This window comes from Podarcis tiliguerta, assembly GCF_965153285.1.
Source record: "Podarcis tiliguerta genome assembly, chromosome: 14".
In the NCBI taxonomy this organism is placed as follows: domain Eukaryota; kingdom Metazoa; phylum Chordata; class Lepidosauria; order Squamata; family Lacertidae; genus Podarcis; species Podarcis tiliguerta.
Genome location: NC_139547.1, coordinates 22,281,719 through 22,295,162, shown reverse-complemented (window position 1 = coordinate 22,295,162; position 13,444 = coordinate 22,281,719). Strand labels below are relative to the sequence as shown.

Here is a 13,444-nt window from a genome sequence, read left to right as displayed (position 1 = left end):
AGGACACGAGGAGAGTGTGGAGCAAGGCTGGTGAGGAATGTGGATTGGGAAGGGAACATGGCCTGGATAATGTCTCAAGGGCCACACGGAGGTGCATGGAGGGCCACATTCCACCACAGTGCCTGCAGTTCCCCACTCCCGCTATTTATGGTTAGAAAGTCATGAGCTTCTCCTTCCTTTGGCTTCAGTCTCCTGTGTGACTATTATTTTCCCCAAACCCACACAAGCCTTTACAGCTATTCACTTTCAAACCATGCCAGCTGCCATGATTGATGGCACAGATACAAGCAGATTTTGTTGGCACAGTGGGTTTGTGTTTGTGGAGCTTCCATGCTGGAAGATCTCCTGTACTTTAAATTATTCTGCCTGTTGTGTTCCGAAACTAAATTTTCTGGGATCACTTTGGCCCATTCAGTTAAGTTTCTTCTAGAAAGGTTAAGCAATCTACTGTCTGATACTAATACCCATGTGGCCCCATAGGGTGTCCTCTTAATGCTCTGGCCGCCTTGATTATTCACATGAGCATTATTTCTGATGCAGCTCCCAACTACTGTGGGGATGTTTTGATCCACCAATCCCATTGGTGTATCTGGCTAATATGCCAATAACATACATGTGAACAGGGTTATATCTGGGTTGGGAATCCTACCTGGATGGCCAATTTCAGAAGGTGGTCCTGGGGCCTACTACTCTATTTAGACCGGGGGTTCTTAACCTGTGGTCCATGAAACAGGTGCAAAGAGATTTTCCAGTGCAATAATATAAATTGTATACAAAATGTTGTGTGTATGGGGAGGGGATCAATAGCTTTAATCATATTCTCAAGGGGGTCCATGACCCAAAAAAGGTTAAGAACCAATTATTTAGGCTATGGTGTTTGGCAGGGTTTGACCTTGCCCCACTTCCTTTGTAAGGTCTATATAGAACCACTGAGTGAGGTCAAAGGCGGATTTAGGGTAGTGTGTCATTAAAATGATGAGAACAAGCTCTCTCCCCAGACGTCTGATACAAGTTAAGCAAAGGAAGTGCTAAACCACTATCTCTGCTCTGTCACAGAACAGCAGAGAGCTCACCTAGACAACAAGCCGGAGGTGTTGGTGGATGGTGGTATCAGACAATTGGGTTTTATGCCACAACAGCAATTTAATTCTGTTATTTTAAAAGTTGATTGCTTGACGTGGATTATTGTGTAAGCTGCCCTCAAAATGTTTATTTGAAGGGCAGGACACATTAATATAAAGATCCACAGAAAAGAGAAATCCTAGCTGACCATGGGGCCAGTGGAGGGGCGGGGGAGGTTGCAAAAAAAAAAAAATCATCAACATCTTGCTGCAGATATTAAAATGTGTGCATTAAAATAATCTGAGCAGCTGTTTACTTTCAAACAGACAAAATACTTGCACTGCTTAACTCTGGAAATGTCCCTTTTCTGCAACAATGGAAATTAATAGAGCACATCGACAAGGTCTTTGTTGAATATGGTGTAACAGTGTAATGCAAGTTTATAGCCGTGTAAACACACACACTCTCACACAAATGTGCCTAGAAACATTCAGTAGCTTCAGCATTTGTATACAGCCCAATTGCCTTAAGTATGCAATCTAGGGCAAATAATGTGACTTTCTAAGAGTCTCCAGATTGTATCCAATGCAGAACTTTGGAGAAAGACAGAGACAGAGAGAGAGAGACAGAGAGAGAATGAAGAAACTCACAAGAAACAGAATCAATAAAAACCATGTTCTGTTTCCAATTCTCCAAAAGTGAGTTTGACCTTGAAACAAGCCACATAATAACCTGGGAATACTCATAAACAACACTGCGCCTGGTGATTTTCAGCTGAAGATGCTACTGGCTTGCAAAACACTACGGAGGGGACTGCTAAGTTGTAATTGAAAAAACAACAACTGTCCAGCTAGAAAACTGAAGGCACTGTGCACTTCTTTTCAGGCATCTCACGTTCAACTATATCAAGTGGCACATCAAGACATTGTTTGTAGAAGGAAGAAGTGTTGTGGGGAATGCCTAGGAAAGAGTCACACTTCTTGCCCTAGAAGGTATGTAAGAGCTATCAGTGATAAATAAGGAAAAAAGCACACTGCACATGCTCGATTGCACTCAAGTATAATTTCCACCACTAGGCACATCAGAAAACAGCCCTTAACTTTTCATAATTCACTAGCTGCAAACATTCATCCTAAGATCCGTCTAAAACTATGGGAACTATTAATCACTAGCTGCCCCGTACTCGGCACTACTTAGGAATTCCAAGAAACGAAGAAGTCAGTGCCGTTTTCAAAACAAGAACAAAGGATGGCTAGAGATCTCTGGCCTGTTGTCTAGGGCAGGTATTGATTACATCACACTTGTGGATAACAGCCATACCAGCAGTCATAGCATCTCCCCCATTCCCTCTGAAATTAGGTTTGGAAGAAACATTCTATTCTAGCAATGTGATATATATATTTTCTGTGTGTGCTTGGGGCCCAAAACAGTTTCTCCAGTTTGCAGATGTGCCCACTGCCCCCAAAACGCTGGTGACTCCCTAGGGGCGGGGACGGGGCATTAGACAAATTACTGCAACACAAAGCAGCAGTATCCTTGCCCCTCCTTTTCTCCCTTCCTCTGCTTAAGATGTTTTTAAAAAAACTATGGTAAGAGAAAAGGGCTTTCAAAGAGCTGAAGGTGGTTTGAAATCTTAGCAACTTCTTTTTGTGGTGCGTATATTCACTTCACTTTTCCCTTCTGGTGTAGAGGTTTGGCAGGTTTCTATGACGCTGAAATGATCCTGCCAACCTGTTTGGCCAGAGGAGTGGTAGTGGAACAAAAGTACACCATGAGAAGCAAAGCCTGTCCCAAGGCCCTTCTGCTGGAGCAAGAAGCGGCTGGAGACTGCTCACACAACCTTCCCACCTGCCATCCATCCTTTTGACATGGGCAGTGGGAGTCTCAGAGGCAGCGAAACAAAAACTATTCATAATTTCAGAACACACACCGGCCTATGCAAGCTGCAAATTAATCAAAAGTAACTGATTTCAATGCCAACATAATTCTGCTTTTTTTTGTTTGTTTCACCTCTAGCTGCCAAAACTGAAAAATGCCGGGGAACTTTTGCTTCATCTGAAATCAGCACACCAAAAAATTTCTTTGAAGCATACTCACACACACAAGTTAACAAACTACCTACAGGTCCCATATTCCAACACCTAACTATCTCATCAAGGAAGATGTTGGGTTTTCTGTTTCGTTGGGCGGGGGGGAATTCTCTGGCCTTTATAATTACATGACAGGATCACCTGCAATCCCTAGACAAGGCTGCCTTATTTACAAAATTTGCATGGCTGGCCACCTTCTCTCCCGGATTATTTTCTATTTTCAGACAGCAAATCTGTCCCTGAACAAACTGAGCTATTTCATGACTATCTATAGCACATACCAAGCTGCACAATTAATTTAAATCCTAAATCCTCTTCCCTTTTCATTATCTCCAAAACAACAACAATAGTCTTGTGAGGAGAGCTGGTTACAGAATGCAGATACACCCCAAAGAAAGCTGGAAAACTTTGTACAAAGTCGAATTAGGGCCAATATTGAAGGCTGAAAATGTACACACCAGACCACAGGAAAATTTGAAAATCCAACAATTTTGTTGGTCTTCCTATACATTTCAGGCACTGATCTGACGCTTTCCACATCTGAAACTGTAAGAGCTAGAAGTTTTATGTTATTACATTTTATATATAAAAAGAAGAACTTAAAACACCTTGCTGCATTTCACACTTCCTATACTGTAGAATTCTAGTGACTATATGGGCACAGACTCCACGTTGCCTAAGGCCAGATTTACATCATACAATGAAAGCACTAAGAAACCACTTTAAACAGCCAAGCCTTCCCCCAAAGATTTCTGGGAACTGCAGATTGTTATGGGTGCTGAGAGTTGCTACAAGACCCCTGTTCCCCTCACAGCGCCACCGTTCCCAGAGTGTTTTAGCGATCAATCCCTCTTAACAGGGAACTCTAGGAATGGTAGCTATATCAGGGTGTCTCATAACAACTTTCAGCGCCCCTCAAACAATTGCAGCTCCCAGAATTCCTTTTGTGGAAGCTGTGACTGTTTGAAGGGGTTTCATAGCGCTTTAAATATAGGGCGTGAACGTGGCCTAAATGGTAGCAATGCTACAGTGTACACCAAGACAAGTACATTCACTTCAATTCACCTTCTGACTCACAACTTCATTTTTAATCTGCCCAGTGGAAAGTACTTCTCCTACTTTTTCCAGGCTCAGTGGCTCTGAAAATTTAGCTCCTGCCCAATTTTATCTTCTTCTTCTTCTTTGCTAATTTTCAACCTCCCTAGCAGATTGCTCTCCCAGTTCCTCGCCAGCTAGCCAGAAGGCAAGGTAATTTGGGAGATTAAGAGGAGCCAAGGTTGAGGAATTTCTGGAATCTCTGTTCCTGACAACATTCCTTAATCCTTCCTAAAGCCCCCACACGTAGGCACAAGAGGTGGCAAACCATTTAAAAGGCCGGCCCTCTCTCAAAGTCACTAAACTGCCAGCAGCTTAAAAGGCCACCCGTTTCAAAGACCACCCCAAATTAAGGGGGAGCTGGGGGGGGGGCACAAAGGGTAGCATTCTTGGCAACTTGAAAAGTCATCTAAAACCAATTTGCAGTTACTATGGAAATGGCAGGCAGTTCATAGAACAGGAGTGACAACTTGTTCTGGTCACTGTGTCTGGAACAGGCTAAATAAGGATTGAAATACAGTGGTACCTCAGGTTAAGTACTTATTCGTTCTGGAGGTCCGTACTTAACCTGAAACTGTTCTTAACCTGAAGCACCACTTTAGCTAATGGGGCCTCCTGCTGCAGCCGCGCCGCCGGAGCCCAATTTCTGTTCTCATCCTGAAGCAAAGTTCTTAACCTGAAGCACTATTTCTGGGTTAGCGGAGTCTGTAACCTGAAGCGTATGTAACCTGAGGTACCACTGTAAACCTACTGAAGAGAAAGGTTGGAACCTTTCTGATGGGAAAGAAAATAAGGTATAAATTTACGGAGTTGGGAGAAGGATAAAGGAAGAGAAAAGGCAGAAGTTTAATGAAGTCCTTTGGTTGTTGCTGTTACTGACCCCGGGCTTGGGGGGGGGGGGAATCACATTCTTTGCTTAGGGTCAGGGGTTCAAGCCCCACGTTAGGCAAAATGATTCCCATTGCAGGGGGTTGGACTAGATGGCCCTCATGGTCCCTGCCAACTCTACAATTCTATGACCAAGAAGCTAATAAAGCCAAGTAAAATAAGGAAACAGTGATGACCACATACCTTGACAGCAAAAGCGTTCACTCAGCTATTTCCCTATTTCACAATGTAGAACACAGCAGTTGTATAGGAGAAAAGGAAGAAGGTGATTCTTCTTAGAAAGGGGTGCAACTTCTTTCGAGTTTTGAAGCAGCTGATACTCATGACTTTGGTAGCGTGTTTCAAAAATGACACATACTGCAAGTGGCTCGTGATTTTTAGGCCTACTCATGACAAGATTCTCGAGAAAACTCAAGTAATACATTCAGATCATCATCACAAATCCAAGTGATACACATATGCTAGTTGCAGCGAAAGACACTATGGTTAGGAAATTCAACCCTTTGAAAAAAGTATGCAAACTAACTCCTATGAACTAACTCTTCAAAGGGGAGCATTGTCTAGCTTTTTGGCAGATAGTGGCAAACTGAAGCAGTTGGGGCCAGTAATAAATCTAGCTGCTGTGCCGTCCTCCCACACCACATCCTGGGATTGTAATCTAGTTTGTGACATCTCAAAATGCCAGCAAGGAATCTGCGTTCAGAGAAGCCGTACAGGAGGCCTCAACTTTGCCCAAGTTACGAGGAGGAGGCAAAGAGGACGGTGCAAGGGGGATTCCATCTCTGGGAGATCTGTGGGGAAACTTCCTTTTGAAGAGCCCGCTCCCCTTGGTTGATGGCTTCCCTGCTCAGCCAGTCAGTTTGGATGTTCAGTGTTCAGGGTCCCTTTCACACGGACAGTCAAGGTGGAAAAAAGGTGTTTGTCCACCCACTGGAAGAGGAGATTGGTCCCTTCCCCCGATGATACACTTGCGCTTTGGCTGTGACATTGTTGGGAAGAAGACACAGGGACACAGGAAGATGCCTTATACTGAGTAAGACCCCCATCTAGCTCAGCACTGACTGGCAACAGTTCTCCTTGATTTCAGACAGCAATCTCTCCTGGCCCTACCTGGAGATGCTGGCAACTGAACTGGGGACCTTCTGAAAGGGGGGCCAAGAAAAGCGAGCTCAGTAGTTGCATGGGGTGGGAGGATAAACTCTAGGGTGTTAATGTGGGGGGCGGGAATGGCAAGGGAGTTGGCAAGTTGAGTAAGCAGTGTGTGTGTGTGTGTGTGTGTGTGTGTTTTATGGACTTCCTACCACAGGCACCAAAATATCCAAATATATTGACTGATGTGTTTATTTCAACAGGACAACCCAAGTCATGTATTAAAACTGTAATTCTTTTACTCTAAAACTATTGAAAATAATAATTTTCCTATGATACATCTCTTACTTGGGCAGAGACATCTTCCCCCCTGTTCGTATGCAAGAGGATGTTGGGTGGGTAGGAGAAAAAGAATTAGCATCCGTATAATAAAAGCCATATTTAATTAGAAGCTTCTTAAGTTAATTAAAAGAAGCTGATCATCATGCACAGAAAAAGGTGTAGGCAGAAGGGCAGGAGGGTGGGTTTTACACATGCAAATTAAGCATCTAGTCATTTCTAACTCCACAGGGGTAATGTGTCATGTGGGAACAGTTCAGGGATTGTTAATTGCTTGGGCGCAAAGCAGGGGAGGGGAGATGTTTCCATCTCACTTCTTCAGAGGAGCCCTCCCCGCTACCCTGTGAAATCAGGGGAGCAAATGCTAAGAGGAGAGCAAATGCTATGTCGCTATGTCAAAGGCTGCCACTGAAGTTCCTGGCTCAAGGAGCACTACCCAGATCCTTAACCAATCATGAAATTTGGGCATAGCCCCTTGACAATAAAGGACCACCCAACGCACACACAAAACACCATTTTCATGCAAGCAGAGGGATGAACAAAGGCAGTACCCCTTTTGCAAGGAGGAAGAGGGATGTTCAGCGACACCATGCATACAGTGGTACCTCTGGATGCGAATGGGATCTGTTCCGGAGCCCCGCTCGCATCCTAAGCAGCACGCAACCCACGTCTGCGCATGCGTGGGTCACCACTTCTGCGCATGCCGTCATTTTGAGCATCTGTGCATGTGCGAGTGATGAAACCCGGAATTAACCAGTTCCGTTACTTCCGGGTCGCCGCGGAACGCAACCTGAAAACGCTCAACCTGAAGCTACTTTAACCCAAGGTATGACTGTATTCAGATTGCAAAATTTCTCAAGATCACTGCCCAGCTTTCATAGTCCTAGCAGGTGATGCCAGCTTTTCTGGGGTCAATGGGAGGAAACTGTTGTGGGCACCAAAAACACCCCTCACAATCAACCCCACACTGCAGTGGCTGGAACGGAATAGGCTTAAAGTCAGCAAGGCAGGGGAGAAGTTGGAAAGGAGCCTGCAGCAACACGTGGACCTGCAGGCAGCCCAGTTGCCGATCCCCGATACCATGTTTTCGACAAATATACCTCCATGTTCAGAGTGGTTGAAAGGAAATAAAGCAATTTAAATATAAATATAAACAATAACCATAATATGTAACAGGCACAATTAAACGTGCAAGCAGATTTCTGCTGGCTTTGCCTCCCCCACCTCATTCCACAGCCCTCTCCCCCTTTGTTGTCGGCTTGTGCATCTTGGGAGAAGGAGAGCCCAGGATAGCGGAGAGGATGAAGGTGTAGGAAGAGGGGGTGTGTACAACTAATGATGGGGTCAGGCACACAATGGGACAATAGCAAAACATTTTTATTGAAGTCCAACTTTTGCTTCTTTTTGCTATCTTGCAAATCTGCTATCTGCAATTTTGTAAAAAGGTGGGATTTTGTAATTATTATTATTTAAATGTCCTTTAAATAATGAATTCAACCAATTCAGCAATTAAAACTCTGGAGTCCGATTCTGGCAAGTAAGCACTTGGGAATTTCCCAGCTCAGTACAAAGGGAAGAAAAATTAAGAAGTATTGAACTTAAGCAGACAAGCAGTTTCAAGCATGCCTCTATCAACCGAGGAGAGGAATGGGAACGTTTGTGAAAGATTATCTTCTTTAACAAGAACGGAAATTTTCACCATGTGTCCAAATTGAAGAAAACATTACTAGACCCTCATGTTCTGTAACTCCACCACTCCCACCCAATCTAGAAATTTGATGCAAATCATAAAAATCAATGTGCCGTCAAGGGATGGTGCAAAACATTCCAGGGCCGGAAATGCAAGATGGCCGCCCCCTCGCACTAGCTATAGGGCTTGGTACACCTCTAAATTCACCTGTGAGAGCTTCATGCAAACAAACCAGTGAGCGCTTTGCAGTGAATTGACAAGACTGAAGGTGGTTTCCCTCTTTTCTCACTCTGCCAAACTTAGCACAGCACTGAAGAAGTTTCTAAGGAGTTAAAAAAACAAAGTGCTATCTCCAGTTGCCAGGGAGGAAAGTCCCACTGAATTCCACGGGGAAAGAGAGGAAGAACTTTCCAATTGTTTTGTTGTTATGTACACAAACCGCAAAGCAAGCGCCTTCCTTAGTAAATGAAGAGCACTACTTATTACAACTGGGGGGGGGCAGTGGGGAGGGGAGAGAAAAACCTGTTAACACTTATAAAAGGCCATTATCATGCCATTAGATAAATGTCATATTCACTGAATGTGGTCTGTTTTTCAGCCCCACTTGGGCACAGAGCCACAGCAAGCAGTAATTATATTTATCAAAATGTAAACTAACCTTAACACCTCATTAAGATAGAGAAAAATTAAAGTGCCAGAAAAGGGAGGTCCTTTTGCTACTCTTTGTTTTCCAGCCAGCAACAGGGGTCTCAGTCCGAGAGCTCTGGAAACTAACCAAAGTGCAGGCTGGATTCTTTACCCCGAATGTATTATTAGTGATGGTGCAGAGCCCACATCGTTCCATAAAGTTCCCTGGATGACCTCAAGCCACTCTCAGCTGAAGAACACAAGAACAGCTTTCTGGATCGAGCCAATGGCCCACCTAGTCTAGCATCCCGTTTGCAGATGCGTACAGGAAACCCACAAGCAGGACCTGAGCACAAAAGCAAGCTCCTGTCCTGCATGCAGCTGGGAAAAGACTCTGGCCTAAAACCTTGAGGGGCTGCCAATCAGTGTTGGCAATGCTGAGCTAGAAAGACCAATGGTTCAACTCAGTGAAATGCAATTTCCTTTATGCCTTACCCTAAATCTGAGTATCCCAAACTTAGGACTCCAGCTGTTTTTGGACTACAACTCCCACCATCCCTAGCTAGCAAGACCAGTGGTCAGGGATGATGGGAATTGTAGTCGCAAAAAACAACTGGAGACCCAAGTTTGGGAAACCCCTGCCCTAGATCAATTTAGACCTTCTGTACCTGTCCAGGTTGGGGACACGGGTGGCGCTGTGGGTTAAACCACAGAGCCTAGGACTTGCTGATCAGAAGGTCGGCGGTTCAAATCCCCGCAATGGGGTGAGCTCCCGTTGTTCGGTCCCAGCTCCTGCCAACCTAGCAGTTCGAAAGAACGTCAATGTGCAAGTAGATAAATAGGTACCGCTCCGGCGGGAAGGCTTTTCCATGCACTGCTCTGGTTCGTCAGAAGCAGCTTCGTCATGCTGGCCACAGGACCTGGAAGCTGTATGCTGGCTCCCTTGGCCAATAAAGTGAGATGAGCGCCGCACCCCCAGAGTCGGTCACGACTGGACCTAATGGTCAGGGGTCCCTTTACCTGTCCAGGTTGGGGAGGAGCAGGAACGACAACTTTGTGTGCCAGAGGGTACAGGTTGCTCAGTATCTGAAATGCTAGGATCCTTTGGCCTCTATGAGAGAGTAAACACAAGCCAACAAGTGGGAGGCAGAGGCCTTGTTATATGGAAAGGCATTTGAGGGGAGGGGGCTGCAAAGGGGAGTAAGGCCTGGGCAGGGTGAGAAAGAGTTGAAGTTACACATTAACAGAAGGCAAGAATGTGTTATCTGCAAGTGGGAATTCAGAAAAGGTTTCAGGGAAAGGAGAGAGGGAAGAGGTCACCGCTTCACAGGAAGGAACTGCCCCCTCCCAATTATTAATGAAGGAAATCTTAAGTGCAGCCTTCAACACCTAGCACCCGACCACACCGTGTCCCAATTTGTTTATCACAAAATTTGAGCACGGGTTATAAGCCCCTGTGGTTTTCCATGCAAGAGTCTGGGGTTGTTTGGGGGGGAAGATCTTTTGTAAAAGAGGTTATTCAACCAAAGCTATCTATTCCAATGTGCCCACTGCTTTCTTTAGAGCATGGTGCTGATAACGGCAAGGTTGCAGGTTCGATCCCCGTAGGGGACAGCTGCATATTCCTGCATTGCAGGGGGTTGGACTAGATGATCCTCAGTGTCCCTTCCAACTCTGTAATTCTATGATTCTTCACACAAAGGAGATACACCAGCAGGTACCAGAACATATGAGAGATCCATGAAAAGGTAAAAGCTAGAAAACACGCCCTCTCTCACTCTCTTTAAAATTAAATCACAACTTGATAGAATACAGTTGCCCAGCTAACCTACAACACAAAACAGGTGACCCAAAGCGTTCCCCTCCCACTTTTCATCATTGTACACATTATAGGGAAAGCAGCTAGTTTAAATCCCTCCCAGGTATGTGATGCTGCTGCAGAGCAGCTCCTGTTTACTTAAGATAAATGGCAGGGTGACCTGAAATTACAGTAAGCTTGGCTCAGAAGCCATGAGCACATCACCTTTCTGTTTACTGCTATCAGCCAGGCTACCGCTGCCTCTTTTGTTTGGGTGTCTGGCTGCCGGCGGTGCTGCAGCTGTGCCACAGAGTGTATGGATGCACACACACACACACACACACAGCACATGTCTGCACACACACAAAACACTGCAGAGGCGCAGTCGCCTCTCTGAGCATGCTTTTAAACAAAGGCAGCAAAAAAAATTTTTTTTTTGGGGGGGGGGGACATGAATTCTTCAACTAAAAGGGTATTTTTGAAAAATAAAAATAAAAATGGTCTCCAAGTAAGAAGGCTTGCACAGGACAATTAAGGATCCCAATAATCGCTCCACCATCAACAAGCACAGGGATGGCATTTTAGCCCCAAAGATCACACGAAAATGCCACGAGATGGATGTTATTTCTAGCAAGAGAATTAAATAAGCAGAAGCTCCCACGAGCCAAACGTCCCCACCCACAGAAAGGGCTGCCTGCCGCCTTTCTGCACGATTCACTGCACTGACCTGACCTCTTTCCAATCGGCCTGGCAAGAAGGTGATTTTGGCATGTCTTTGCATTAGGTTGTCTAGATCAGGGGAGGGTGGAGTTCAGACTTGTTGAATCTACTTTTTTGTTTTTACTAGAACTCAACGATCCATTAACTGGGACGTAAGTACCAAAGACATACATTTCAATGCTATAATTCTGAGACCAGGAATTTGAGTGCCGGAACTGAAGGGAACGCATATGTCCTTTCACACAAAAATTAACTTCTGGTTATTGCTTCGCTAAGGAATATTCATTTCAGCAGCGTATCTTGGAGGCTGCGGGGCGGGGGGGGGGGGGCACTACCAAGTTGGAAATCCTTGCCGATCTACTTCAAACAATACAGAGGCCTACCCAAAGATGATGGGTCTACTATATGAATCTACCTCTGAATTTACGCTTTCAATCACTGTGGATGCAGAGGAATGTTTGCTGTTGAAGGGAGTGGTTGCTGTTGTTGCTTTGCTCCTATAAATCCTAAATCTGACTCAGAACAATGACACACAGTGAAATGGGGTGGGTAGGTTGATATTCTACACCTCTCCATTTAAAAAAAAAAATCTCACAAAGAGCATGATTTCACTATAATACTCAACCACCCAAATACAGTGGTACCTTGGGATGCGAACGGGATCCGTTATGGAGCCCCGTTCGCATCCCGAAGCGAACCTAACCCGTGTCTGCACGTGCCACGTTTCGGCGCTTCTGCGCATGATGTCATTTTGACGGTCTGTGCATGTGTGCGCGGCGAAACTCTGTTACTTCCGGGTCGCCACAGAGTGCAACCCGAAAATGCCTAACCCGAAGCATATTCATCCCGAGGTATGACTGTACATAAATGGGGGGGGGGGGGGAGAAATAAGTTACGTTAGAAGTAGAAGAAAAGCATCACGTTAAAACAACCAGTTAGGCAGAATTCTGCATCACTGCACTGGAGGTGGGCATCACTGTCAAATTTAGCAAGCATATTAAGAGTCTTAATAGCCTCTGCGGCGTAGCAGTTACAAGTGATGGACTTTGGACGCCAATGGTGCAAATCCCCAATTCAGCCACGAAGCTCACTGGGTGACCTTGGGCCAATCACAGCCTCTCAACCGAACCCTCCCTCACAAGGTTGTTGTGAAGATAAAAATGAGGACCACGTTGCACTCCCCTTGGAGAAAATATAGGGTATAAATCTAATGAACGAAAAACAAACAGCAACATATTGCTTTCTGTCATTTTGCCCATCTGCCCAACAGTGGGCAATGAATTGCAAGAAAGGAGTAGGGCAGGAAGAGAGCTATCCAGAGGCAGGCAGCCCCCCAAAAAGGGCCATGGTGAAGATCAGACAGGTAAGTGACCAAGTAATGATCCCCTATCAAGTGACGAGCAGGTGCTTTCCAACCTATTAAGATCCCCAGTCTTTCAACAACTCTAAATAGGCCAACATTCCATCCTGAGCTAACAGACCCCTCTGTATAGGTCCTGTGCCCTTTTCCCACCCCCCAGCACAGATCCACTGTGTACCAGAAAGGAATGCGCAGCACGGAGGGCCCTGTGACTTTAGGTGCTGACAACTTTCGATTCTGAGATTACACTGTGTGTTGATGAAACAGCCTCCCAGTATACCGAGGGCAAGGCTTCAAACCAGGAAAAAACAGAGGAGCCAAAAGAAACTGCCTATCTTAAGAATGCCGTCGCACGAGACCGGACTGTGCAAAAATATTTATCGAGCCCTTTTGTTGCCCAGGTAACAGGGAAGCATCCCCTTCTCCTGATCTCGCAGAGGAAACAGTTAAGGGGAAAGGGATCCAGGTTCTCTCGCACGTACAGAGGATAGCCTCCTATGCTCCTCTTCTAAGTTAAAGAGGGGAGACTGAGGCCTGGTTTGAACCTGTGGTGGACCACCCTACACCCCCACATGGAGACCAGGCACCCGCACTTGGCTTTTCCTACAGATCTGGGTAGACGTCAGAGCTTGTAGAATTAACCTGTGTCTTGAAAGTCCACATGCTGAAAGGGGAAGTGGGAAAGA

The 13,444-nt window shown here is 45.4% G+C and overlaps 1 protein-coding gene across 2 annotated transcripts in view; it reads right to left on the bottom strand.

Annotated features, from left to right (window-relative positions):
- IGF1R (insulin like growth factor 1 receptor) overlaps positions 1 to 13,444 on the bottom strand; it is a 182,957-nt gene that overhangs the window by 112,231 nt on the left and 57,282 nt on the right. The window lies entirely within an intron of this gene.